The following is a 27,582-nucleotide window of genomic DNA, read 5'->3' as shown; positions in this document are numbered from 1 at the left end:
AATTTAATACCATGAGGATCAGAAATTAAAAATGCAGAAAACCCCCACCATAATAAAAATTGACTTTTTTCTGCAACAACAACAACAAAAAAAATGTCTATTAAGGAGAGCACTTGAAAGACAAATTTCTAACAAGATTCAGAACCTGTAATAAATAACCAGCAAGTACAAAGTCCTGGTTGATGCTCCCCAATAAAAAGAGAAATGTAGAATTTATACTGCATTACTTTTTTAAAATTAACTTTCCAAATACCACTCTAGTAGTTGTTTACTGACATATTTGCTCTGAATACACTGTGCTTATTCACACATGTGGCTTGTTCAAAGGCCAGTGTCTTGATTTAGGAGAAATAAAAGACCCAATCCCCAACCTTTAATGCAGTATAATCATTCAGAATTATTTTAGAGTTGTTTGGTTTAGTATAATTTAAATATGTTGCCCTATTGAAGAATGATGTCACTGACTTGTAGCTGAAACTAAACTCACCTGCAGTGGGTAGTTACATACCTTTCTGTGTCTTACTGTCCAAATGAGACACAGCTACTGTGGCTCCAGGTCAGCCCCAACCCAAGGGAAACTGGAGCAACACAGTCTGAAACCTGCCTGCAGTCCAGTTATGGCTGGAGCATGTGCTGGACTCAGAAACTGATGGTAGCTATGATTCCAATCATACAGACATCGATTTCAGACACATTCCTAATGCTACAGACAATTTTACTGGCTTGCATCATGACCCACTAAGATTCTTATTCAGGTAACTCCTAAAGCAGCCACAAGATGTAAGATTCATGTTAGTGATATTTCACAAATTGCACGCTGGCAAAAGATGGCATATTGCACAATCTGAGAAGTGAAACACCAGTCCTTTGAATTCACATATATTTTACAGATTACGTTCTGAATCTCAACCCCAGAGTGCAACAAAGACCATTGAAAGCAAAAAGATTTCTCTGCATGGATTTTACTTATATGGCCCCAAGACAAGCAGTGTGATGACCACTAGAGATGTTGTATATATTAAATATATGTTGTGTGTGGTAAAGTGGGACAACTAAGTATACAGTAATGATAAGAATTAATTTAAAATGTCTTTATTTTTATTTTTTTTCTTCATTACCTACAGACTTTGCATTGGGGAGTTCTATGCTCACCTACCAAATTCTGGAATAATCAACACCATCAAGATTAATACAGTTTCTTTCCTCACGAGAGTTTTGTTCAGACTGATTCATTGAAGTTCAGGTTGTATTAAAATTTTTCACTTTCTGTACTTCATGCAACAGAGACAATATATAAGGACAAACTCACAATTGTCTACAGCACTTGGGGGGGGGGGGGGGGGGGGCGGGGAATACAGAAGCCGACAGCCATGCAACCAACACAAGTTTTTTATCCATGAAACAGTTTTACAAAACGTTTACATTCAGGCCAAAAATCTTCCACAACTTTCCCTTTGGGACATTTTGAGCACACACTTGCAACCCTGAAACAGTAGGATCTGAAGGACTTGCCAAACTATCTGGTTCTAAAGCTGATTCACCCCTAAACTTTCCATTAAATACAATGATCACATGAGCTTGAGCATCTTTGTAGAAAATAATGTCTGCAAAAAAACCACTATGACAGTCTCCGTGGCCTTACGTTGATTGTCGGTAGACAGAAAGAGCAACTCAGACAGGACCCTCATGTCAGGTATCCCCTGAAAGAAACCAGTTCTCTCACACTAGAATTAAACCCTTTAAATATTCTATGCCCATAGATCTTTTCAATGATTTAAAAGGGCCCAGGATTTACACATGCAGAATTACCCTAAAATGAAGAATTACCCTAAAAGAAGACACATTTATGCCTAGCACCAGCATTCCAAATCTGCCTAAATTTACAAGCAAATATTTTTTCATAATATCAGTAGTTTAGATTATATAAAAGGAGAATCGAATCCCATTCTGGTTTTCTGAAATAAGAGATGTCCCTAGTCCCAAATTCAGTGGGAACACAGGAATGCAAATTTGCAAAAAAAATGTCTTATCTGAAGCAAAAATAGTGAGACACTGTAAAGCAGCAGCTTATCTTTGAAATTATTAAGTAAAGCAGACAATGAGTTTTGGCACAAGCCCATGAATCAGGGGTTTAGCATGTAATTTCTAGTTCAAGTCTACTCCTAAGTAAAAATGATTAAGAAATATTTCAATGACCTGAAAAAGGCAAAAGCTCTTAGCAAAATTTACATTTAGCTCAGGCATCAAGTGCACATTATCATGATTTATGTTTTTGACATGAGTGAAATGTTTCACAGGAGTCCAATTCTCAGATGACTGCAAGATTTCCACTTACCCTTAACAAGAATAAATGGCAATTAAAATTTCATAGTGTATTTACAAGTCTTGTTGAATACTTTTTTTTTTTTTTTTTTTTTTTTTTAAATAATCTTTCAGTAGAGCAGAGAATAATGTTCTTGTCTTATTAACTGGAACTGGTAATGTTCTCCTTAATATACCCTATTTCTATTTCTAAAAAAACCCTTAGAAAACACTTTTGGTTTATTCCTCTTCTGTGTAGAACAAAAGCTTTTTTATTTTTCCCCTTTTTTCTTTTTTTAAATAAAATGTGTAAAAATAATAATGAAGATATTTAATCTTTTGATGTCTTCCTGAAGTTTTTGTTTATCCATTTGAAGCTCAGAGACTCTTTTCTGACACTTTATGTCACAGAGAATTATTTTGTATTATGTGCTTGTTTCTGTTATACTGTGAAATTCAGACATATAACATGCATCTAGGTAATAAATATGACATTAATTTGGTGAAATGAAGGTGCTATGCTTATTGCAGAACTGTGAATAAAAAAGACCTTATCAGCTACTTGCAATTAATCGCAAATCTCATATTTGAACTGATTGTGAAGGAGAATGCCTAACTATTATTTATAAGTATACTTGATACTTTTGCTTGCAAACCAGCTTTTTTCTTTAAGAGAAAAATCATGAAGGCTTTCAAAGAATATGGTAATTACTCTACATAATAAGTAAAAAAGTATCCCTTTTCCTGTTGTCTCTTGTCTATTTACATATGAGGGAACTGTTATTCATTGGTTGTTTTTCTTGACGTTACAGGCAAAACTGTTTGACTTCACTGATATTGCATTGAAAAACTGAAAGAAGTTTGAGTGAGAAGCAAGAAGGTTAGTAATTTATTGATCAAACAATTTTATTTGCAAAACCAGTACATGTTAAGTGTGACGCCAGGAAGAAATCTCTGCTGTTGCATTTTGTGACACGTCCTCTCTGACTCCCTATGAATGTTCTTGTAAGGTCCTGCAATGTTATCAGAAACACTTGTGGCCTCCCTTGAACAGCCACTCACAGAAAATCAGATAAATTTCCATGACTGCTAGTAGGGAAAAAATGTGTTAGCCAAGGTGTCTTTGCAAAGTCTGTCTCATTTGTTCTAGATATCTTTCTCAAATTTAAATGCTTTACCTTTAGGCAGCAAAATTTCTTTCAAACAGCTCCTTAACCTAAAGTCCCTAAAATCAAAAAGGTAGAACAGGGACTAACACTTTTTTCTATCCAAAAGAGATAGTAAGGAATCATAAGAGAGAAAACACTACAATGTAAATACCAGCTACCGCAGTTTATATTTGTGATGTACAATGGAGATGGAGATGCCAGCTGCCAAGATGTTTCTGCTTCTCCATAAGCACAGCTATTACATGTTGTTTGTAACAAGTGCAAACTGTTATCTGCCCCAGTCTACTCCCACCCCCCCCACCCCCAGCCCCTTATTAATTTCTAAGTACATTAATTTTTCTCCTGTGTTTTTAGGAAATAGTGTTCAGAATTATTTGCCGACCCTCTTCAAAAGCTGTTCATTTCAGATGTGCTTTGTTTATAGTACTTTGTTATCCATGCTGGTTTCTGTTTGCAACAATTTTCTTGTAGTACTATTTATAGCTGGCTGAGCATTTAAGCATTTATTTTCAGAAAATCTTTAAGCTTAGTAACAGGATCCTCTTCATAATGTATTCAGTTACCAGAGATAGGGACAACATTAGAATCTCATTAGAATAAGTTTATAAAATAAAACAATTGCAAGAGACAGTCTGGAGTGTTTCAAAGTAATTGTGTAAGTTAACAATTACTTTAAAAGGATGACAAGAAAGGAAGAAAGAATTTAAAGTAGTTACATGCCTAACAAAGGAAATCATGAAAACTAGAGCATTCTCTTTTGTAAATGGAACATAAAACCTGGCAAGGAAAATGTAAAGCTATAAGACTGTAAAGAAAAGATGTTCATGAGCAACTTGCTATAGGCATTAAAACTAATATTAAAAACTTCCAGCATATCAGAAATAGAAAAAATTTCCAGAGAGATGACAGGGGTGATAGATGATCATCCCTAAAAATGGAATAAGAAATGAAATATAAAAAATGATAGAAAAGCTAAATGAATTATTTGTATTAGCATTCATTGCAAAGGAGTTTAGGGAGATTCTTATTCCACATTCTGTTTTTATAGGGGGGAACCTAAGAAAACACCACACACTGACACGCTAATAGTATACTTTTAGATCAATAAAAGGTAAAGAACTGAATTATTTCAATCAAAAGTTCTAAAAGAAATCAAATATGAAATTACCAACGTGTTAAAGGGTATATTACCTGTCATCAAAATTGGCCTTATCTTCAGGTGATAGGGAGGAGAAAAGTAAAGAAATTATTTTTAGAAAAGACTTCATTGTGGGTGTGAGGAACAGAACAGACTGCTGGGGAAAACAAGGAAAATAACTTTAAAGTGGAATACAAAACAGATTTTTTATATAAATGGACAAATAGAATACATAGTAAGAATCAACACTGCTTTTTATATCAAGAAGTTATGTTTTAATAATCTTTCAGACTCTGAAGGAGGCAATAAGCGTTCAGATAAACTTGATATTGATAGAATTAACATTTGTTTTCAAAAAGCTTTTGACTTTAAGGTTACTCTCCTAAGATACTTTAGGGAATTAAACTATTGTAAGATTTATTAGATGCAAAATTTATTGCTTTCTCACAGATTACCAACTATTGCTGAATATGAATGGACAGATTTTCAATAGAAATGCATTAGTGGTGACTTGTACTGAAAATTGTCCTATTCATCATACCTATTCATCATTATGTAAAATGTTCATCGTTATGTAAAAACCTGGATGAATAGTTCTAATATTATAACAGCAAGTGAGTTTTAATATTACAACATTTTCAAAGTAATCAAAACTAAGATAAACTATGATAAAATGAGCTGATGAGAAGAAATTGCCATGTATGCAGATGATGGATATATGGAGAAAAACCTTTATAACTGCACCTACCCTCGTGACAGACTTCAAAACTGCATTTGTACAGTTAAAGCTATATTGATGTAATTCAAAAAAGGAGGAATGAGGTGAAGTGCTAGAGCTCTAACTATTAATTTATTCCCAAACATTGTTTTGGACCCTTTAAAGAAAAGAAAAGAAAAAATGTGGGGGTGGGGTGAGGGTGGGGGGGTGTGAATCAATCTAGTTCTAAACATTGTGAATGTGGTGGTTTTGATATTATTTATCTTGGAGGTAGGAAACTGAATATTGTTCTACTTCATTTAGCAATATAGACATGGTCAAAATCAGCTAATACTCCTCAGAAAGATATCTTACAGGTATCCTACATAGTTCTATGAAAGCATGCGTTTAGTTGTTGGGAGCAACAGAAAGGACCTAAGAATCAAGAGTTACTAGTTGAGTAATACACAAATAGCTGTGCCGCTGTATTTTCATGTGTCATCCTTTAATTCCATGTTTCATTCAAGGCAACCCATCCCAAAAGTAATTTAATAAAACTGAAGATATTAATTACAGGCAACAAGGATATCTGGAAGTATATTATGGCTTCCATATGACAGGATATTAAAATGAATTAACATAAGAAAAAATTGAAAGAAAATATGATTATAGGCCATAAAATCATAATGGGCAGAAACAAGGTATGTAGGAAAAAAAATGCTAATGATTTCTTCTAACACAAGAATTAGAAAATAGTGCTATGTCACACAGAACATAATTTAATTCAATTCAAGTCAAAAGATACTTGAATGCCAAACATGTCTACCTGAGTTAATAAGAATGAGTACACAAAATCAGGAGAGTGGGATTACAGCTTCTGGGTCTAAAGCACAGAAATCCAAAGGTATAGCTGTTTTACACTATTCTGATCCAAACTGCTGGCCATGTTAGAAACATGTTACTTGACTAGACAGACTTTTGGTACATACTATAAAAAACTAATATTTCTTCAATGCCAACAAAGAAGAAAAGTTGTGAGAATTAATTCTGAAACCCCATTTTCAATAATTTTCCAACTATAATGTCATGGATTTATAAAATGGATGTTTGTTTAGAAGACTTCACATTACAAGGTTTAGCAGGCTTTAGTATAGATTGAGAACTGCAGAAAGGTTAAAATAAAAGACTTCTCATCTAACAGCACGTGATTTTTCTTTAACTTCAGAATTTGTATGACTTTATATGCGAACTTCCAGTGTAAATCCCCATTCTCAGTTCACCTGTGTTTAAAGCAGGCCATCTCCCCTACATTTAGAATTGACCATACTTACAGCTGATGCTTCTGAAAACCCAATAAAAGATCTGTGTACAGGCCACAGTCCAAAGCTTTGTCAAAATTAATAGACTTGAATAAGGGAGGAAGCTGCTGGGAGGCAACTGTTAAACTGCTCCATTATTTCCAAAAAAAAGAAAGCTAACAATAGTGTGTGTCTAGATCTCCTGCTTCTTTCACTGATGCTTGAAAAACTATCTGCATTACTTCCCTTCCATGTCTCATCTGAAATCTCTTGCTCTGTATTGCTAAACAAACATTCTGTTGCCTTCCTTGAAGTTGTGTTCCTTAAAGAGGCTGGAAAGAGATGGGGACAAAGTAGAGAGATATAGTGATGGTCCTCGAGTTCCTGTTCACCATAATGTAGCCCAATAATTCCTGCCCAGTAGAACATTATTGTAAAGACAATGCAGTAAGATTATGAACCTTACTTGATCCCAGGGGCAGGAACACTGTATAAGGCAGGGCAGCTGAGACTTTTGACGTGCATTGTTTTCTGACCGATTCAGGGAAGTTAGAACAGTAATGTTCAGTATTTTCAATAGAATAAGTGACATTTCACCAAAGCCCAAAGAGAATAGTAACATCACAATTTTCTGTGTAAGGCCTTATTAGTCTCCCTGTGATGAGCACTATCATTTTAGACTTGCACTTTGAATGGTATTTTTTTAGAGAGCTGCATTATTTCTACTTAAAATTTTAATCACTGTAACTAAAAAGGACGATTGGTTATGTACTGTGCTTAGACAACTGTAAAAAAGGAAAAATGCATGAAAGAAACAATAAAAATATCAAATAATAAATATTAAGAAAAGACAACACACAAAATCAAGGAGAAATGGTTAAACAGATTCTCTCCTCTCAGACTAAAAAACAAACAAAACCCCCCAGCAAACTCCACCAAAAGGTACACAACAAGAAATATTACAAAGATAGCTGGTTAATATTTAAACATCTTCCTCCAAGCTCAAGACACCTGCATACACATGAGCAGTAAATCATGCAAAGAGGTGAATGGATGGATGTCATGGATGGCTATGTGATTTTTAGGAAAGACAGGCCAGCAAGGAGAGGTGGTGGAATTGCTCTTTAAGTGAGGGAGCAACAGGAATGTATCGAGCTCTCCCTAGGGATGAATGCAGAAAGAGACAAGAGGATATGGGTAAAGATCAAGGGGCAGGCCAACATGGGTGACTGTGTTCTGCATGTTTACTACAGGCCACCTGATCAGGCAGAGGAAGTCAGTGAGGCCTTCCAGACAGCTGGGGGTAGCCTCATGATCACAGGCCCTGGTTCTCATGGGGGACTTCAGACTCCCTGATATCTGATGGAAAGACAGCACAGCTAGGCTCATGCAGTCCAGGAGGTTCCTGCAGAGCACTGGTGATAATTTTTTGATGCGGGTGGTGGAAGACCCAACGAGGCAAGGTCTGCTCCTAGACCTTTTCCTCACAAACAAAGAAGGACTGGTTGGGGATGTGAAGGTTGGAGCCAGTCTTGGCTGCATTGACCACAAGATGGTGGAGTTCAGGATACTGCATGGAGGAAGCAGAGCAATAAGTGGGACTGCAACCCTGGACTTCAGGAGAGCTAACTTTGGCCTCTTCAAGGACCTACTTGCAGGAATCCCATGGATTAGGGCTCTGGAAAGTGGGGGAGCCAAGAGAGCTGACTAATATCCAATCATCTCTTTCTCCAAGCTCAAGGCGGTTGCATCCCCATGAGCAGGAAATCATGCAAAGGGGGCAGGAGGCCTGTACGGATAAGCAAGGAGCTTCTGTCAAACCTCAAACAGAAGGAGTAAGTTTACAGGATGTGGAAAAAGGGACAGGCCACTTGGGAGGAATACAGGGATGTGGTCAGAACATGGCCGGCATGTGACCAGGAAGCCTAAGGTCTGGCTGGAATTAAATCTGGCAAGGGATGTCAAGGACCACAAGAAAGGCTAGTTCAAGTACATCAGCAGGAAAAGGATGACTAGGAAGAATGTGGGCCTGCTGCTGAACGAGGTGGGTGCCCTGGTGACAAAGGACAGAGGGAAGGTGGAGTTACTGAACACCGTCTTTGCTTCAGTCTTTACTGCCAAGGCTAGCCCTCTGGTTTCCCAGACCCTGGCGGCAAGAGAGGAAGTCTGGAGAAAGGAAGACTTTCCCTTAGTCAAGGAGGATGGGGTTAGAGATCACTTAAGCCAGCCTGATAGCAACAGATCCATGGGCCCCAATGGCATGCAGCCCTGAGTGCTGAGGGGCTGCTGGCAGATGTTATTGCTAAGCCGCTCTCCATCATCTTGGAAAGGTCATGAAGAACAGGAGAGGTGCCTGAGGACTGGAGGAAAGCCAATGTCATTCCAGTCTTCAAAAAAGGGCAAGAAAGGGGACCCACGAAACTACAGGGCAGTCAGCCTCACCTCCATTTCTGGAAAGGTGGTGGAACAGCTCATCCTGGAGGTCATCTCAAAGCATGTGGAGGAAAAGGTCATCAGAAACAGTCAACATGGATTCAGCAAGGGCAAATCATGCCTGACCAACCTGATAGCCTTCTATGATGCAATGAGTGGCCGGGTAGATGAGGGGAGAGTGGTGGATGCTGCCTGCCTTGACTTCAGCGAGGCTTTTGACACCGTCTCCCACAAGGTCCTCATAGGTAAGCTCAGGAAGTGTGTGTTACGTGAGCAGACAGTGAGGTGGATTGGGAACTGGCTGAATGGCAGAGGATTGTTCCCAGTGGTGCGGGGTCACGCTGGAGGCCTGTAGCTAGTGGTGTTCCCCAGGGGTTGCTACTGGGTTCAGTCCTGCTCAACTTAATCATCAATGATCTGGATAAAGGGATGAGTATACTGTCAGCAAGTTTGCTGATGATGTAAAACTGGGAGGAGTGGCTGACACACCAGCAGGCTGCACTGCCATTCAGCGAGACCTAGACAGGCTGAAGAGCTGGGCAGACAGGAACCTAATGAAGTTCCACAAAGGCAAGTGTAAGGTCCTGCACGTAGGGAGGATCATCCCCATGCACCAGCACAGGCTGGGGTTGACCTGGTGGAGGGAAGCTCTGTGGGGAGGGACCTTGGAGTTCTGGTGAACAGCAAGTTGACCATGAGCCAGCAGTGTGCCCTTGTGGCCAAGAAGGATAATGGGATCCTGGGGTGCATTAGGAGGGCCATGGCCAGCAGGTGGAGGCAGCTTGTCCTCCCTCTCTCCTCTGCCCTGGTGAGGCTGCATCTGGAGGACTGTGTCCATTTCTGGGCTGCCCAGTTCAAGAGAGACGAGGAACTACTGGAGAGCATCCAGTGGAGGGCTATGAAGATGGTTAGGGGATGGAGGCTCCTCCCTTGTGAGGAAAGGCTGTGAGAGCTGAGCCTCTTTAGCCTGGAGAAGAGAAGACTGAGAGGGGATCTTATCGATGTCTGCAAATCTTTTCAAGGTGAGTTGTCAAGAGGATGATGCCAGGTTCTTTTCAGTAGTGCCCAGTGACATGTCAAGAGGCAACGGCACAAACTGCAACCCAGGAAGTCCCATCTGAATATGAGGAGGAACTTCTGAACTTCTTTACTTTGAGGATGGCCAAGCACTAGAAAAGGCTTCCCAGGGAGGCTGTGGAGTCTCCTCTGGAGACATTCAAAACCCAACTGGATGCGCCTACATGGAACTTGCTCCAGGTGAACCTGTTTTAGTAGGGGGCTGGATTACATGAACTCCAGAAGTCCCTTCTAACCCTGACCATTCTGTGATTCTATTTAAAAAAATAATTAAAAAAATCTGTTCATTAGCTGTTAGATTAATATCTTGACACTTGATACATTGAGTGTTCAATAGAGCAGGTAGTCTGTTTCGGATTATGAATATGTTGTAATGAACTGTGTGGTATTTTTTTCGGATTTTTATTAGGATTTTTAATTGTTTTTATAGAGGACCAGTGGCTAATAGGAGCTTTATTCAGTGGGTCCATTTTGTTGTTATTTGTGCTTATATTTTGTACCTGTATGTGAATTACATTGCATATGTTATACCATTCTAGTTGTAGGAAAATTCTTAAAGATATGTTTCTTTATGCCTGATGTGTATTGTAGGACTACCTGTGTCTCTGAAGTCCAACTAGGAAGACAAACATATTCTCTGGCTTCCATGCCTATGCTGTATAACTCACAGATCTTCATATTATTAGAATCTGAATTGTGGGTGTTAGCCTGACAGAGCTTTCATGCTTAGGATTCTGAGTTGTGTTACATTTTGCCTAGATGGACTGAAAATGCTGCAGTCTTTAATTAAAGATTTTTGAAGTACATCTGCCTCTAATATTTCAGAGATTTTCATTCTCTCTCACCCCTCATACTCCCCCAAACTATTCACAATGAAGACACAATTCAAAGCTCTGGCTTACCATAAAACATTTTGTTTCACATGCCTTTCAACTTTGCAGCATGAATAAGTTATTTTGGCAGTTTGAATGTGGTGCTAGTATAGTACAACAAAGAAAAAAGCATCTGAACCACCTCCGGTGCCTCTACTCATCAAATCCTCCCTCAACAGCTTAGTGTTGAAGACATTAAACCCAGCTGTACAAGGGCAACTTTTTAAGTTCCTGTTTTGTTCAGTTTGGAAGAAAAGACTCCTATAACCTAGAAAAGTACCTTACTGACAGTGGTAGTTACATATTTTTCCCATTTCTATCCTGAATGTGAATAAGAGACTGATTCTTTTTCCCTGACAGCAATGCTGTTATTTGAAAAGTTTTGGCTTGTTGAGTCAGGTCTGCTTAATAACTAACTAACTAGCTAGCTAAACAAATACATAAATAAATAAATAAATGTATATATAATTTCAAATAGATTTTTTAACTGTCAGAAACTATCCTTTCCTCACTGCTGTACTTAAATTACCACTTTCAGTGCTTAGACGTTTCTCTCGTGCTTCTAATTTCATAAGATCACAATTTGCTGAGTTTTACCCCTTCAAATGATGGGATGGTTTATGAAGGAAACTAAAGAAGTTAACTGATGTTTCACCACCTACAGTATGAGAAAGTAGAGAAGAAAAAATGTTGCATGTAGTGACCTGTCCTTTCTAACTGCATCCTGACCACACGCACACAAGTTTATAACCACAGCCACCACCTCCACTGTCCTATTGGCACACACCCATTGCTATTGAAGTTCTTTCCACAGTAGCTGCAACCTATGCAGCACTCATTTGAAACAACTGCAGCAATTGTACCTTGCTGTATCACTTGCCTTTTCCCACTCTTCCATGGTACTGAAAAACATTTGTAGAAGAAATGAAGCTCCATGAATCATCTACTTCTTTGATCACCCATATCTTCTACCTCTCCACCTGTTTATGCCTGTTTAGCAAGGCATATGTCGCTGGATATTACTGTATCAGCAGATGGGACTCTTTATACTAATTTGGTGAGACATAAATGCTCAAATTTGTGAGTAAGAAGTCCCACTGGAGAGCCAAGCCCCACAAAGCTTAGGTCTTAAATGGAGCTTTGGTACTTCCAAGTGGAATAACATAGAATTAATGAAATTTTAAATGTCTATCTGACATATGAAATAGGTGAATTTACCATAAACAGTAGCATGGCACCATTACTTCTTGATACTATTAATCTGATTCAGGTGTTCCCTTGGACCATATAAGATAATCAGATTTTGATTGTAACTGTGTAAGTGTTCCAATTTATCTCCTGGGAAAAGACTAATGGATAACATAATTGTAATAAACCGCTATGTAGTAGTATTTACTACCCTTCCAGATACTCACAGAGACAAGGAATTCTCCAGAAAGAATGTTGAAATGAATGACTAAAAAAAACCTCAATCAGAAAAACCTCACAATCGGACTACCCAGGAAATACTTCACATCTATTCCATTTCTCTTACACAGGAACTCAGAAATAAGGTTATTGAATACTGGGAATGTGATGTTAATGGTGAGTATCATTAGCAATATGATAAATGAATTAGTATGAAAATGGTAAAGGAAGATGAGGAAGTGTCAGGATTTAAACCTGGGCGGCAACCAAGCACCATGCAGCTGCTCACTCACTCCCCCTCACCCAGAGGGATGGGGAGGAGAATCAGACAAGAATGTAAAACTCAGGGGTTGAGATAAGCACAATTTAATAGGTAAAGCAAAAGCCACACATGCAAGCAAAGCAAAGCAAGAAATTAATTCACCACTTCCCATGGGCAGGCAGCTGTTCAGCCATCCCCAGGAAAGCAGGGCTGCATCACGGGTTACTTGGGAAGACAAATGCCAGTTTACATACTCAGCATGACGTCCCGTGGTATGGAATACCTCTTTGGCTAGCTCTGGTCAGCTGTCCTGGCTGTGTCCCCTCCCAGTTTCCTGTGCCCCTCCAGCCCTCTCACTGGCAGGGCACAAGAAACCAACAAGTCCTTGATTTAGTATAAACATTACCCAGCAACAACTAAAACCATCAGTGTGCTATCAACATTGTTCTCACACCAAATGCAAAACACAGCACTGCACCAGCTACTAAGAACAAAACTAACTCTGTCCCAGCTGAAACCAGGACAGGAAGATATGGATTGCTTCTTAGTTCTTTTTGCAAAATATTGCAATACTTGAGAAACTTGAATCAAAGTAAGGAACTTGAGACAGGGTGGATGATTAAAACTACTATTTTCTATAATCACCTATTTGAAATAAAATAAAAACATGACATGGTTTCCTCCTTGTGATGAAAATATAATCAAAATATATTCCAAATTGCCAGATTATTCCACTAGCAACTCTGTGTTAGGTGCAGAGTGATTTATTCTGCTGAACTGATGATAAGACTATGAAACAGTTATTCATTCACTTCTGCCTCCTCACTGATTTCATTGGAGCTCTGAGGTAATTCAAGGGCCAGTAGTGTGGCAGAAAAAGAAGGAAAAATTACTAATGGATCTGTATAATGGTGAATCTGGGAGTGCTAGCACTCCACATTCAAAAAAATTACCGGATGAGGATAAATTTACCTATCTGCAAATATCTAACTCTCCTATTTAACATAATCATATCAAAACTAAGACATACGATGTATCTTCAAAAACAAAACAGAACTTGTAGAACTGATTATGCAAAAAACCCACTCCTGGTTCACATCTATTATATTTCACTTTGATTTAAAGTTCAATGACAAACAGGAGTGCATTACGCAGTGCCAATTAATCTAGATTTAAGAACAGATTTTCATTCCTATACCCAAAGCTACTTTAGACTGAACATACAAAGAATGAAAAATATTCAAAAGGAAAGTAAGTTTCCTGTCTGCACCAAGAGATCTAATGCATACAGTAGAATTATTTGTGCCAGTGAAATTGATTTGGTTGCATTCCTTGCTGAAGGCAACCATATCTGCCAGCATATTAAATATCAAAATATAATACATAAAATTAATTGAGAAAAATATCACTCTATAAGAAGGATTCATCCATGAAGATCATCATTTAAGCTGGATGATTTGGATGCATAGGCATGACTGGTCCCACTATCAACATTTTCATAGGTATATAGAGTGACTGAAGAAACACAAACAAAATTAAGAGTTTGGTCTTTTTCAGCACTGTTCCCCTTATGCCTTTTTTTACAACTCAAATTGAAAACATGCTGTGCCTCCTCTGCAGCTGATGTACAGCAGGTACTATGTCAAGATGCAGGGCAGCTGTGAGAGGTTGTCCAATTGCTGTGAGGGGAGTGGAAGGGAGCAGGAGCAGCTGTCACTGCAGCATTTGTGTCTTGTCAGGAATTCAGAGCAAACTGTATAAAACAATGTTAAAGATTGCTCTTTTGGCCTGTTTCAATTTGGATGCTGGAAAAACTCGTTATCCACACAGTTTACATAATGCCTGCCCAGAACATCAGCTGTGCAACAGTCTTCACACCACTTCTCAAACAGGCATACTAGTAGTATTATTCCCACTGAGTTTACAGGAGTATTTCATTCCTATGGGAATGCTCATTCTGTCATATGCAGTTTAGGATCAGAGTTTTCATGACTATCATGTTCAAATGTGAAGACTAATACGTTTATGGTGTTCAAAGATTTAACAAAAAAAGCGAACAAATTCTGTTCCAAAGTTCTGTTCTCTAAACAAGAAGGCACAAATATTCAAAGAAGTGATTAATTGGTAAAAATGATGTGGTGTTACACTCTTTCTACCAAAGCTATGCTAACATTTATTTGGGTTTGGTTTGTGGTTTTTTTTTTATTATTTTAATTTTCTATGTCTATATATTCTGCCAACACCGTACCCATATTGACTTTAAGTAATTTTTTCAACTTCATCTTCAGGACACTGTATGTTTTAAGGTTAGAAATACTAACATGATTCCCTTTTTAACAGGAGCAGAGTCTAAAATAAATTCTAAAGTTTAAGCATTGAAACATTTCATTAATAGATAAAACTCCTACTTCAGTCTTGTGTCTTTTACTTGTTACTTTTTTTTTTGCTGACCAAACAAAAGAAGCTGTCTCCAAAATACTAGAGAGAGCAGTCGGCCTTTGTAATTCGTGCTTTAACTTCAGATACCCCAAGTCCATAGTCAAGTGAGGACCAAGATGATTGTCATTACTTTATATTACATTACTGTATCCTGATTCTCAATGTTAGACTGTGCTAGACTGTGTTAAAAAAAAAATGGAAATAGAGGAGTAATGATAATGCTTTAAATTTCCTGAAGAAGGAGTTTCTTCCAGCAACCAAGTGTTCATTTTGCAAATGGTGAATGTATGCCATATACACAGAAAAAATCCTAAGGTAATTTTCAATATCTCTCTCTGCAAATTTATTCTATAATTAAAGAGATCGCTTAAATTTGGAATTTTAGAAGGAACTGCTACCTAAAACTACCACTGCTTCAACATAAATACACCTTTGCCTGTTAAATTATTTTTTTTTTTTCAGCCAGACTCAGTGGCTCAGTCAGATTCAGTTCAGTGGCTGCTGTTTCTGTTCAGTCGATATCCAAATATAGATACTTCTTAACACCCACTTAATACATCTGAATGGCACATATTTGTCTAAAGGCTACACATTAGTCTTAGTTCACTCCCTTCAGTTCACATTTTAGTATAAATTTTGAAGGAAAAATGTCATTCTATAAGTATTGTAGAAAAAAAGATGGAAAATAGGGAAGAATGCAACTATTTTACACTACACCATGGGTATATTGATTTCGTTCTATACAAGATTTTATGGCATCCAGCTGTGTCTCTTCACATCTACATTGTAGAGGTCTACTGAGGATATATGGGTTATTGACAGTGAATGTTGCATTAAAGGAGATAATTAAATCATAACTGTGTAAGCACAGGGTGGTGTCATGTAGAAGTATAAGTGAGTGACATGGAGTTGTATGTTACCCTTAGTTTCCTCAAGTTGGAGACCAGTAACTCTTTCCATGATAAATTTATCTGGGGGGTCCCCTACTTACAGTTTTGGCAACTATGTAAATGCAAGTGGGTACTTTCCACTGACTGAAAGGAGGACAGAGATTATGGAACCTATTTCTTGAAATTCTCTGAAAAATATATACTCATTTAGATTTAAAATACTCTACCAGTGATTCATGTATGTAGAATAGCCCTCATGGTTGTGCTCCAGTAGGTAGCCTAGCCCCATAAAGCCACTTGCTCACCCCCCCCACCAGTGGGATGGGGGAAAGAATTTGAAAGGCAAAAGTGAGAAAACGTGTAAGTTGAGATAAAGAGAGTTTAATAACTAAAGCAAAAGCTGTGTATGCAAACAAATCAAACAAGGAATTCATTCACCACCTCTCATCTGCAGGCAGGTGTTCAGCCATCCCCAGGAAAGCAGAGCTTTATCACATGTAATAATTACTTGGGAAGACAAGAGCCATCACTCTGAATGTTCTCCCCTTCCTCCTCTTTCTCCCAGCTTTATATGCAGAACATGATGTCTTATGGTACAGAATATCCCTTTGGTCAGTTGGGGACAACTATCCTGGCTGAGTCCCCTCCCAGCTTCTTGTGCACCCTAGGCTGCTCCCTGGTGGGGCAGTGTGAGGAGCAGAAAAGGCCTTGGCTCTGTGTAAGAATTGCTCTAGCAATAGCAAAGTAATTTCTGTATTATCAACACTGTTTCAGCACAAATATAAACCAGAGCACCATACCAGGTACTATGAAGAAAATTAACTCTAACCCAGTGAAAACCAGAAAAGCAATGAGCTTATAATAAAATAACATCTGCATTCCCTTATAGTGTTTATGAACCAAATAGGTAATTGTACAATTACAGAAGTAGAGAAAAATTGACTTTCTTTGCTTGTACTAAAATTTTTATTCTGCATATGCTGTCTTAATAAAAAGAGAAAACTAAAGGAGAGGAATATTTGCCCTTCTGATGGGTTTGGCACAACGGAACTTCACTAAGCCACGTGTCTGGGACAGCTATCCATCCACCCAGTAGAATACATAATAAATAATAAAAAACCTTTATTATTATTAAAAAATATCTCTTATGTTGCCAAAATTTAATTTATTCCTGGGGAAAAGAAAAACAAACTAAAAAATATCAAAATCTCAAACTGAACCCCTGCAATTCAGGAGCTGATAACTAAATGAGTTCCCCTGTTACAAATACAATGAAGAGAAAAACAATAATAAAGGCAACACTACTATGAAAAGGGCATCAAGAATGTGTATTTTCCTGGAAAAGTGAAGACTGAAAATGTTCGTGTATTAATCAGGGGACTAGACACACAGATGAGCTACTTCAGTTACATGACAATTTTTGCAAGAGAAGAAGTACTATGAGCCATCGGCAACTAACATCAAGCTAGAAATTTTAAGAAAGCTTCTGAACAGAGCAGAAAGGAACTGCAATGGCTTTTCAGACTGAATGGTCTCCAGATTATATTACATGATATTACTTATGTATTTTGCTAGGAAAAAAAAAAACAACACAAAAAACAGATGGTGTATTTTTATTATTTTACTTGCTTTGCTTCTTATGAGGTAGAATTTACTATTCAAGAAATGTAAAATACAGAAAGACTTAGATAAATTTTTTTTGTTAGTGTAGGAGAAGAATATTTATCAAGTTTTTATAAGATTTTTTGTCTTGGAATGTAAGTATATGGAAGTAGATACCTTACGCTGCCGTTTTAAGGGTAGTCTTTATTTTGGATATGCCTTAAGTAAACTCCTAACACAAATAATGCAGAATGCCCTTAGTGTAAATGAGAATCTGTGGCTAATCACATAAGATTAACCATTAAGCAGGAATTTTAAAAACATCAGTCCTTAAGTTCCAAACAGACACTATTTCTAGATGAGAAGTCTCCTTCATGTATTATTTATGGCATTTATACTTCCACAGAAATATAACTCTTGGAAAAAATCCATCTAATTTGCTCAACATTAGTAATTTACAAATTTTGTAGTTGCACTTCGGGAATGTTTAAAAGTGTGTATATATATATATATAGATTATATTTAATATTTGTTGTTAGATGCGAAAAATATATGTCATTTTTCTACAGGATCTGGACAATGATATTAAAGGGACATTGAAAAATGGAGATACCTTTCTTAGAGGAATGATTTTTGATAAGTTTTACAGTATTAATGCTGAAAATGCACCATTACTTTTCAACTGTTCCTAACTGATTCACATTTCAATAGATTATATCTTAAATGAAGGAAATCTGTATAATTCTTTATCTTTTTTCCTATTGTTAACTATTCTACTGTGGAAAAAATTTCAAAGGGTCTAGTTACTTCTGAAAACAAGCAAAAAAACCCCTTGTTGTAATAGCCTGATATTATTTCCTCTCCAAGAAAGTCAGCTTTCTATTTACTTTTGTCTCCAAGGTTTGATTTTTTCATAATAAAAGTTTTACATGAAAAGGCTGACTTGTGGAGCTGGAATGAAGGGAGCAGATGAGGCTTGTATAATATATCAGCTTTTCAGAGACTAGGAAGTGTTAAAAAGGCTAAAATTCAAGGTCCACAAGTCAGATGTTTGTCAGCTCTTCAGTATGTATCTGCTTAATCTTTGGTGGGATTTGTTTTTAAGACAAAGTATTTAGCAAGAAGGAATAGTAATAGAAGTTATTGCAGTATTCTGATATATATATTTATATAAATAACTCATATCAAACTAATTGCAACAGATGACAATAGACCAGAATGTATCATTAAGAAAGGTGAAAGTCTGATTCAGAAAAAGTGATACAGCAGCAATGAATGCATGCCTTTTCGTGTGTAGTTTTTAGTTAATAATTAATAAATTTTTGTTCATCTTCATTCTGCGGCTAAAGACTGATAATATTCTACAATTATCAAAAACAGCAGAGACACAAAAACAGTCATGGTTTAACCCCGGCCAGCAACCAAGCACCACACAGCCACTTGCTCACTCCCTCCCACCCAGAGGGATGGGAAGGAGGATCGGAAAGGAATGTAAAACTGATGGGCTGATTTAAGAACAATTTAATACGTAAAGCAAAAGCCGCGCATGCAAGCAAAGCAAAGCAAAGAATTCATTCACCACTTCCTATGGCCAGGCAGGTGTTCAGCCATCCCTAGGAAAGCAGGGCTTCATCATGCATAACAGTTACTCAGGAAGACAAACAAACGCCATAATGCCAGGTGTCCATCCCGCTCCCGCTTCCTTCTTCTTCCCCCAGTTTATATACTCAGCATGATGTCATATGGTATGGAATACCTCTTTGGCTAGCTTGGGTCACCTGTCCTGGCTGTGTCCCCTCCCAATTTCCCATGCCCCTCCAGCCCTCTCACTGGCAGGGCCCAAGGAATTGAAAAGTCCTTGACTGAGTATAAACATCACCCAGCACCAACAAAAATCCATTAGTGTGCTATCAACATTGTTCTCACATCAGAGCCAAAACACAGCACTGTACTAACTACTAAGAAGAAAACTAACTCTATCCCAGCTGAAACCAGGACAACATGTTACTGTTGTGAACATAGAGGAGTGTTCAAACCTGGGCTCAGAGATAAGGAGCCAAAGGCAGCTGCTCAGACAGATGAGTCTTCAAAATAAACAAAGGTGTGTTTGTTCAAGCACAAATCCTCTAAGTGTCTGCACTTCTAATGGGTAATGTAAACCTTCGGGTGGAATTCAAAGCAGCACACTGAAGCATAGGGGACTGTAGGTGGCACCTTGTTTGAGTTCATTACGATGGAAAACAATTCACTGGAGTTTAGAAAAGCAAGTGTACTCTCAATTCATTAGTGTGATGATTCCCAAAATCTTCTAATATCAAAGTGCATATTAATCTAAGGTCAATAAAACATTGCCTTTGTGCTTGTTTTCCCTTGTCCCACTGTCTCTCTTGTCTCTCCCTCCCTTACTCCATTTCTCAATTCCTTCTCCTTCCACAGTAGCCTTTTTCCTCTCACCCCTGTAATATCAGTGAGACTTTCAAAAGGTCATATTAACTTCTGTTTCCTTCTAGGTCAGGCTGTTGTTTTCAGCAGCACCATTTAACAATGAACGTCTGAATTATTCGCATCAAACTGTACAGACCAACATCTATTGGAGATGCCCCGTTGAGCAACAATCTCTGTAGGTCTTGATTCTGAAAAGAAGAAATAATGAAGCAATTCCAGAGAGTGTCTCTCAGCTTTAATGATCTAGAACACTTTCGTTGGGCCTCTGCAGGCCTTACTGACCCTACCCAGCCTCTTCTGGGGCCTCCCACTATCCTGCCCACAGTCCTGGACCCCAATTTCAGCTCAGTCCACATCGCTCATTCCCTGCCGAAGTGACAGCACAGCAATGCCAGTCTCCAGCTTCTCAGAGCCTTGCTCTGCTTGGCCATGGGCCTCACTGAGCTCATGTTATCACCTCTTTGTACTGAACCCATTACTTCCATATATTACAAAATTATAGCAATACTTTTTTGGGTTGTGCTTGCTGCTTTGGCTAATAACATCTCCAGTACATCAGTTGTTCAGGCTTACCAGACAGTCAAGGGATATCTTTCCTATCTGAAGTATGTAACACCTTAATTTCATAAAGTTGTTTTTAAAAAGTTTCTAAAAACTTTTGTATGGCAAACTTGCTTTGTGAGTGTTATAATTAATCATACAGCATACTATATAGCTTGGGTGGGTGGGTGTGGTGTGTGCAGGGGGGAACAAACTCAAAAAACCCAAAACCAACAAAACTCACTAAAGACATGTCATAGTTTCACTCTACACATTGCTTCCTCCCTTTCCAAATTTACCCACTGACTGTCTTCCATTTCAAACTATGTGTCTATTTCTTTTATTTAGTACAAACTTCTTAATATAGCCCCTCCTTCTGAGATCATAAGCATTTGGATATTAAATTATACTTAACTGACCACTGTTTTCATCTCCAAGGTATAAGTAATTTGATTAAATCCTCACATATACATCAGAACACAGGAATAATCCTTAAATAGGTCAGAGCAATGTGTCTGTATTAGCTATAAAGGGCACAGTGATTAATAACCTCAGATTACATAATAAGAATGTCACCTTGAATGCCTATAAATTAAATGAAATAAACTTGAGTTCTGGATAAATTGGAAACATCTTATAAGTAGGCTTTTTAATTCTGATGTAACATCCACTGACTGCTGTGAATGACAATGTTCCCTTTAACAGTTTCAAATGCTATTTGAAGTTCAGCCCTCAGAGCATACTGTTAAAACTTAACCTTGTATGAATTACAAAGATATTGGTAATAATCAGTTTTCCCTGTGGTTCTTAATACCCTAAAACCTAGCATAATTTGTCTAAAACAAATTGAATGACAGTTTCCTGCACTGTACTTCAGTATTACAGGTAGGATATATAAATCCTTAATCTTGTGATCTCTGTGTGTCCCTGTATGCATGTCTCTGTTCCTTTCTGTCATGGCTAACAGAAATTTATCAATATTAACAAAGTACAATGAAGTTGTCAGTAGAAAGTTGCTATTTGCTATTGTAGGTTGCAAGCTTAAATTTTTTATGGTATTTATGTTTAAACTAAAGCTGAAAAAAATAGTTGTTCTATAAGACTTAGAGACTCCATGTTTATTATTTTTAAAGCACTAGAGTGCATATTTAAAATATTTTCAGATAGTTTTCAAAACACATAAAGCTACTGTCTCCTACTTGGGTGCTTAAATACAAACATGAAAATCTAACAAAAGTAAAACCCACTTCATTATTTGCATTACTCTAGAGGCATGTGAAATCCATGGATGCCTTATGGATTGCCCTATGCTCAGCTGGGAGCTAGAGAACTGTGCCTGCCCAGAGTACATCAGTCCTGAGCACATGGTGTACTTTAAACCTGACTCTACAAAACTTTTAGAAGAGGATTGTGTTGTCCTCTAAATATCAGCTGGCTCAGGGAAGAGGAAATGGGGCAGAGCAGGGAACATTAAGAGACAGGACTAGAGCTGGAAACCCAGGAAAGAATACACCCCCCAGCATATAGGTTCTGAATTAGATTGAGCTAAATTAGGAAAAAAATATTTGATCTAGGAACAATATTGGGATGAAGTACCTCCCTCCTCTTCCTTTTTTTTTTTTCTTTTTTTTTTTTTTTCTTTTTCTCGGTACTCACCTTTAATCAAGTAACTGCTGGATGTATTTTGTCCTGTGCAGTGTGTTCCCTGATACACAATATTTAAAAGCGAGGATAAGATTTATAAATTTTCTATTTTAATAGAATCATAGAATGATAGAATGGTTTGGGTTGGAAGAGACATTAAAGATCATCTAGCTCCTGCCATGGGCAAGGACACCTTCCACTAGACCATGTTGCTCAAAGCTCTACCCAACCTGGCCTTGAACACTTCCAGGGATGGGGCAACCACAGCTTCTCTGGGCAACCTGTTCCAGTGTCTCACCACCTTCATAGTGAAGAGTGCACTGTCAACATTGTTCTCACACCAGAGCCAAAAGAGCATTGTACTAGCTACTAAGAAGAAAAATTGACTATCCCAACCGAAACCAAGACATTTCCTCTTTTAGTTTAAAGCTATTACCCCATGTCCTATCACTACATGCCCTTGTAAGAAGTCCCTCTCCTGCTTTCCTATAGGCTGCCTTTAGACGCTGGAAGGCTGGCATAAGGTCTCCTCTGGAGCCTTCTTTTTTCAAAGCTGAACAACCCCAACACTCTCAGCCTATAAAGACAGTCATAGCACCTCTCCAGCCCTCTGATCATCTTTGTGTCCCTCCTCTGGACATACTCCAACAGGTTTATGTCTTTCTTATGTTGAGGGCCCCAGAGCTGAATGTAGTACTTCAGGTGGGGTCTCACAAGAGCAGAGGGGGAGAATCAAGTCCCTCAGCCTGCTGGCCATGCTACTTTTGATACAGCCCAGGATTCAGTTGGATTTCTGGGCTGCAAGCACACATTGCTGGGTTGTATTGAGCTTCTTGTCCACCAACACCCCCAAGTCTTTCTGTTCAGGCCTGCTATCAATCCATACTCTGCCCAGGCTCTGTCTGTGTTTGGGATTGCCCCAAGCCACATGCAGGACCTCGCACTTGGCCTTGTTGAACTTCATGAGGTTCACATGGGCTCACTTCTTAAGCCTGTCAAGGTCCCTCTGGCTGACATCCCTTTCTCTCCAGTGTGTCAACTGTATCACCAAACTTGCTGAGGGTGCACTCAATCCCACTGTCCACATCTCCAATGAAGATGTTAAACAGTGCTGGTCTGAATACCAGCCCCTAAGGAACACCACTCACTTGTCTCTCATCTCCAGTTTTGTAAATACTAACCACAATGATAAGGCAGGAATTCACAGGTGTAAATAAAAGAGAAAGTGGAGAAGCCACCTTATGAGTTAAGAATGTTTGGTGTCTTCTGAAAAAGACCGGGAATCAGGAAAACTAGGCAAGAGAAAAACATTCTTTTGAACAAATAATTCAGAAATTGGTGTAGGACTGATTTCAAGAATTAGAAAGCTACATCTAGGTGTCTAGAAGGAGAGTTTTCTCATTTTATTCTTATATAATGTTGGTGAGCACCCCAAAAAAAGGTCTTTGGTATTCTATGATATCTAAAATGGCAGTAAATGGTTAATAACTAAATCTCCACTACTTACAAAGAGAACTGTCATGTCTTGCACTGTTTCTGGATAAAAGCATGCATATGTAGTAGATGAACTCTTGTTTATCTACATATAAAAAATGAAATTCGACTGTCTCAGTTTCAATCTGAATTCTACCTTAAAATTTTGTTTGGTTTTGGGTTTTTATCTATGTTACTAAGAGCTAATTAACAGGAAAAAATATGATGGTCCTTACTTAAGAAATTAGTTGCTACTGAATTCACAACTTAACACTTACTGAATCAATGCAATAATCATTCTTCCTTCTTTTATGAATGGTTTTGATTTAATTGACTTACTTGTCTATGCTTAAACAAATTAGAGTGCACAGAATATAAAGCCAGATAATGTGTTTTATCCTTCCTTTTACCCCCAAATTTTATAGCTAGGGTACCCAACAGAAGTTTCCTTCCTGAGTGACTGCAGATTGAAAATCTCTGAGGCTCTGAACAATGAGCAGTGCAAGTATTAAATTCAGGCATGAAAATATTTGACCTAAATTTTGGCCTAAATAGTTGACACTGGGGCATTTGCAAAAATAGAAGCTCAGTAGTAACTTTCCATCTGTAAATAAGTAGCTGCCTGATTTTCACAAGTACTGAACATTGTCACTGCTTACCTAGTTTTTTTTCTAACTGAAAAGATGAATCACACATCTGCCTTAAACAAGGCCCCTTGTTATCAAAGATCTCAAAGCCTGAGCTAGTCACGCAAAATTCTTATAATCTGTGAAGAGAAATACATTCAGAAGGAAATTTGTTCAATCTTATGATATACAATGCTAGATGAATCAAATTAATTATTACCTGTAAGTAGCTATTTCTCTCTTTTGAAGTACAAGCATCCTTAAATAACTGAATCAGATTTAGAAGTCAGCCTTTTAGATACATAAAGCTAGGCTTAGAGTTAAAACTAAAGGTAGAGCTGATTCCCACTGAAGACCACAAAATGAAAAACCACATGCTATATTTTTTTATTATTATTATTTGTTTTGGTGTTGCAAACTTTCCATAAATCAAGGATGTTATTTTTAATGCTATCTTATCGTGTTCATAATAATCAATATTCATCAATTAGTATTGCTGCTCTGAAACAACTTGAAACAAGCAGCTCAATATCATATTCATCTAACTCAATGAAAATCCCAAGCTGAAGTTCTTTTTACTCAGATTTTTACTGAGAGAATTTTAGAGATCTTTTAACTGAACTGATCTTAAAACCTATCATTAAAAATTTTTAATTCAAAAAATTTCATTTATTCACTGCAAAACACAAAGGCAAGGAAAGGGAAAATTTGATTCTTCAGTACTGAAAAGTGGGAGGAAAAAATCAAATTGTAACATAGACTATTGTTGTAGGGCTGAATTAAATCCTGGCTGGACCAGTCAAGAGATTTCAAAGAATTGTTACATAAGATGTTGCAAAAACATCAAGGAAATATTTCTATAAGCAGCTAGTATACAGAAGTTCCGATCAGCGGAATTATACACGCAACATTGGCAGAATATGTGTGGCTATGCAACCACTATACCATCAGACAACAATGGGAAACTGCCTTGTTCTTTTAAGATTAAGTCTTTTTTTTTTTTTTCTTTCTTTTGTGCATAGAACAGATAGCAATCTGTACAAGAGTGTGTGTGGGACTGACTGAAGATGTAAAAACAATGCTGCACACTTGGCTAGTTGGAGAACAATAAAAGAAAATCCACAGTGGAATATGGAGGTACCAGTTATATTACATTTTGGCTCCAGTAGGTCACTGCCCATCAATGAACTGCTATTCCAAATATTATATTTCAGTGGAGAAAAAAAAACCAAAAAAAACCCCAACAAACCAACAAACATTGTTCGTTCTATTTTTAAAATAAATTTGACTGGATACCTGAACCAAAATCAGACCTCCTTATGTAGTCCTCAGTCCTTCAGTAACGTCTATATAACATTTTTAAAGTTTTTCAGAGATTCCTTAATCATTTTGGCCACTACTGAACTTTCTGCCATCTCTCTACAGTGCCACTTTTTTGCTAGTGGTATGATAATCAGAATCATATGCAGTGTTATGGATATTGCACATTCTTCTGCATATATAATGCATGGAATTTAGTGACATTCCTTGCAGTATAACATCCTATATGAATATCAGAACAAGCTCTTTAGCACTTCCAGGCAACTTGTGAAAATGGCTAATAAAATTGTACCTAAAACTATACTACTCCACCACACACCTTCTAGTTACCTTTTATCAAATATATTATGTTTCCCCCCCCCCCCCCCCGCCTTGAACTCAGATTTTATTTTGCAATAGTATAAATGAATATTTTTTCAGAAATACAAAACTGCAAACTACATGTACTATGGTACTTTCTCATCAGATTGTCTTAGTATCAGTGGTAACAGAAGCAGTCGATAAAAAAGAAACATTATTATTTTATGGGCATGCTAACATCTTTTATAGTTAGAGATAAAGATAATAGACATTGTAGCTTAATATCCAAATTTCCTTAAAACTGAAAAAAGTATCCATACCCTCACAAGCAAAATGAAAATGAAGTCTAATTAGAATGATGGCTGTGGAAGGAGTATAGACTAGATTACTGATAAAATAATAGTATAGGCCTACTACCCATATGTTGCACTGAGAGTAAAAACACACTTAGAAGGGAATGTATGAACATATGAAGGCATTTACCATTCAAGCATGAGAATAAAATAATTCTGAAATAATTTTGAAATACTAAAAAGTCAAGCAGTCCAAAAGTATTGATCATCACTTTGTTCAGTAACTGGAAGAAAAACAGATATGGGTTGCTGTAAATCCTGCACTAAAAGTAGAAGACAGGGACTCAAAGCATGCTGGCAACTGGCTTATTTTTCTTAGACTATTCAGAGGTTCCAAAAAATTAACAGGTCCTAGGAAATGGCCAGTTATGATGGAAGTCATACAGAGTTCTTTTCATGGTACTTTGCTTCACAAAATAGTTTCAGCCTAAGAGAATAAAACATTATTTTATACCGAAATATTATCAGGAAGAGAATAAATAGCATATTCTGTGTTATGTCTTAAATACAACAACATGTTTTATAAAGCTGACCATTTAAATGCTATGAACCTTATACATGCAGATTTTCAAATCTATTCTCTTTAAAAAAGTATCATTTGTAACACGCTACTTTATTATAGCATGCTTTCATATTATGCCATTATATTTCCATCAAGTTATATTTTAGATGAAAATAAGCTGTTATAAATTCTTTTAGAACTAACTCTGGACAACTTAATAGATGTTACTTTTTACTTATATTTTGTCTTAGTAGATTGCATTTGTGTAGCACCAACAGTGTGAAGAAAGTGTATATTCGCTTCAGTGTAGCAAAAGATAATCTGAAGAAGCTATACACTGTATTTAATGCTGACATTTATAAAGGTTTTGAGGCCATCTGAAAATTTTATCAGAAATATAAAAGATTGGTTGAGTGACAGGAAAAAGTGTATGCATCTGTTTACAGAAAAAGAAGATATACCTATGACAAACCAGATCATAGTGAATCACAAAATGATCAGGGTTGGAAGGGATCTTTGGAAATCATCCAGTCCAGCCCCCCACAAAAATAGGCTCATGTGGAGCAGGTTGCATGCAGTTGCATCCAGTTGAGTTTTGAATGTCTCCAGACGAGAGACTCCACAACCATTCTGGGAAGCCTGTTCTACTGTTTTGTCACTCTCAAAATAAAAAAGTTCAGAACTCCAAGGTCCCTCCCCACAGAGCTTCCCTCCACCAGGTCAACCCCAGCCTGTGCTGGTGCATGGGGATGATCCTCCCTACGTGCAGGACCTTACACTTGCCTTTGTGGAAC

Source organism: Falco naumanni, chromosome 2, assembly GCF_017639655.2.
Source record: "Falco naumanni isolate bFalNau1 chromosome 2, bFalNau1.pat, whole genome shotgun sequence".
Classification (NCBI taxonomy): Eukaryota; Metazoa; Chordata; class Aves; order Falconiformes; family Falconidae; genus Falco; species Falco naumanni.
The sequence above is the reverse complement of the archived record's forward strand: the minus strand, read 5'-3'. Positions refer to the sequence as shown.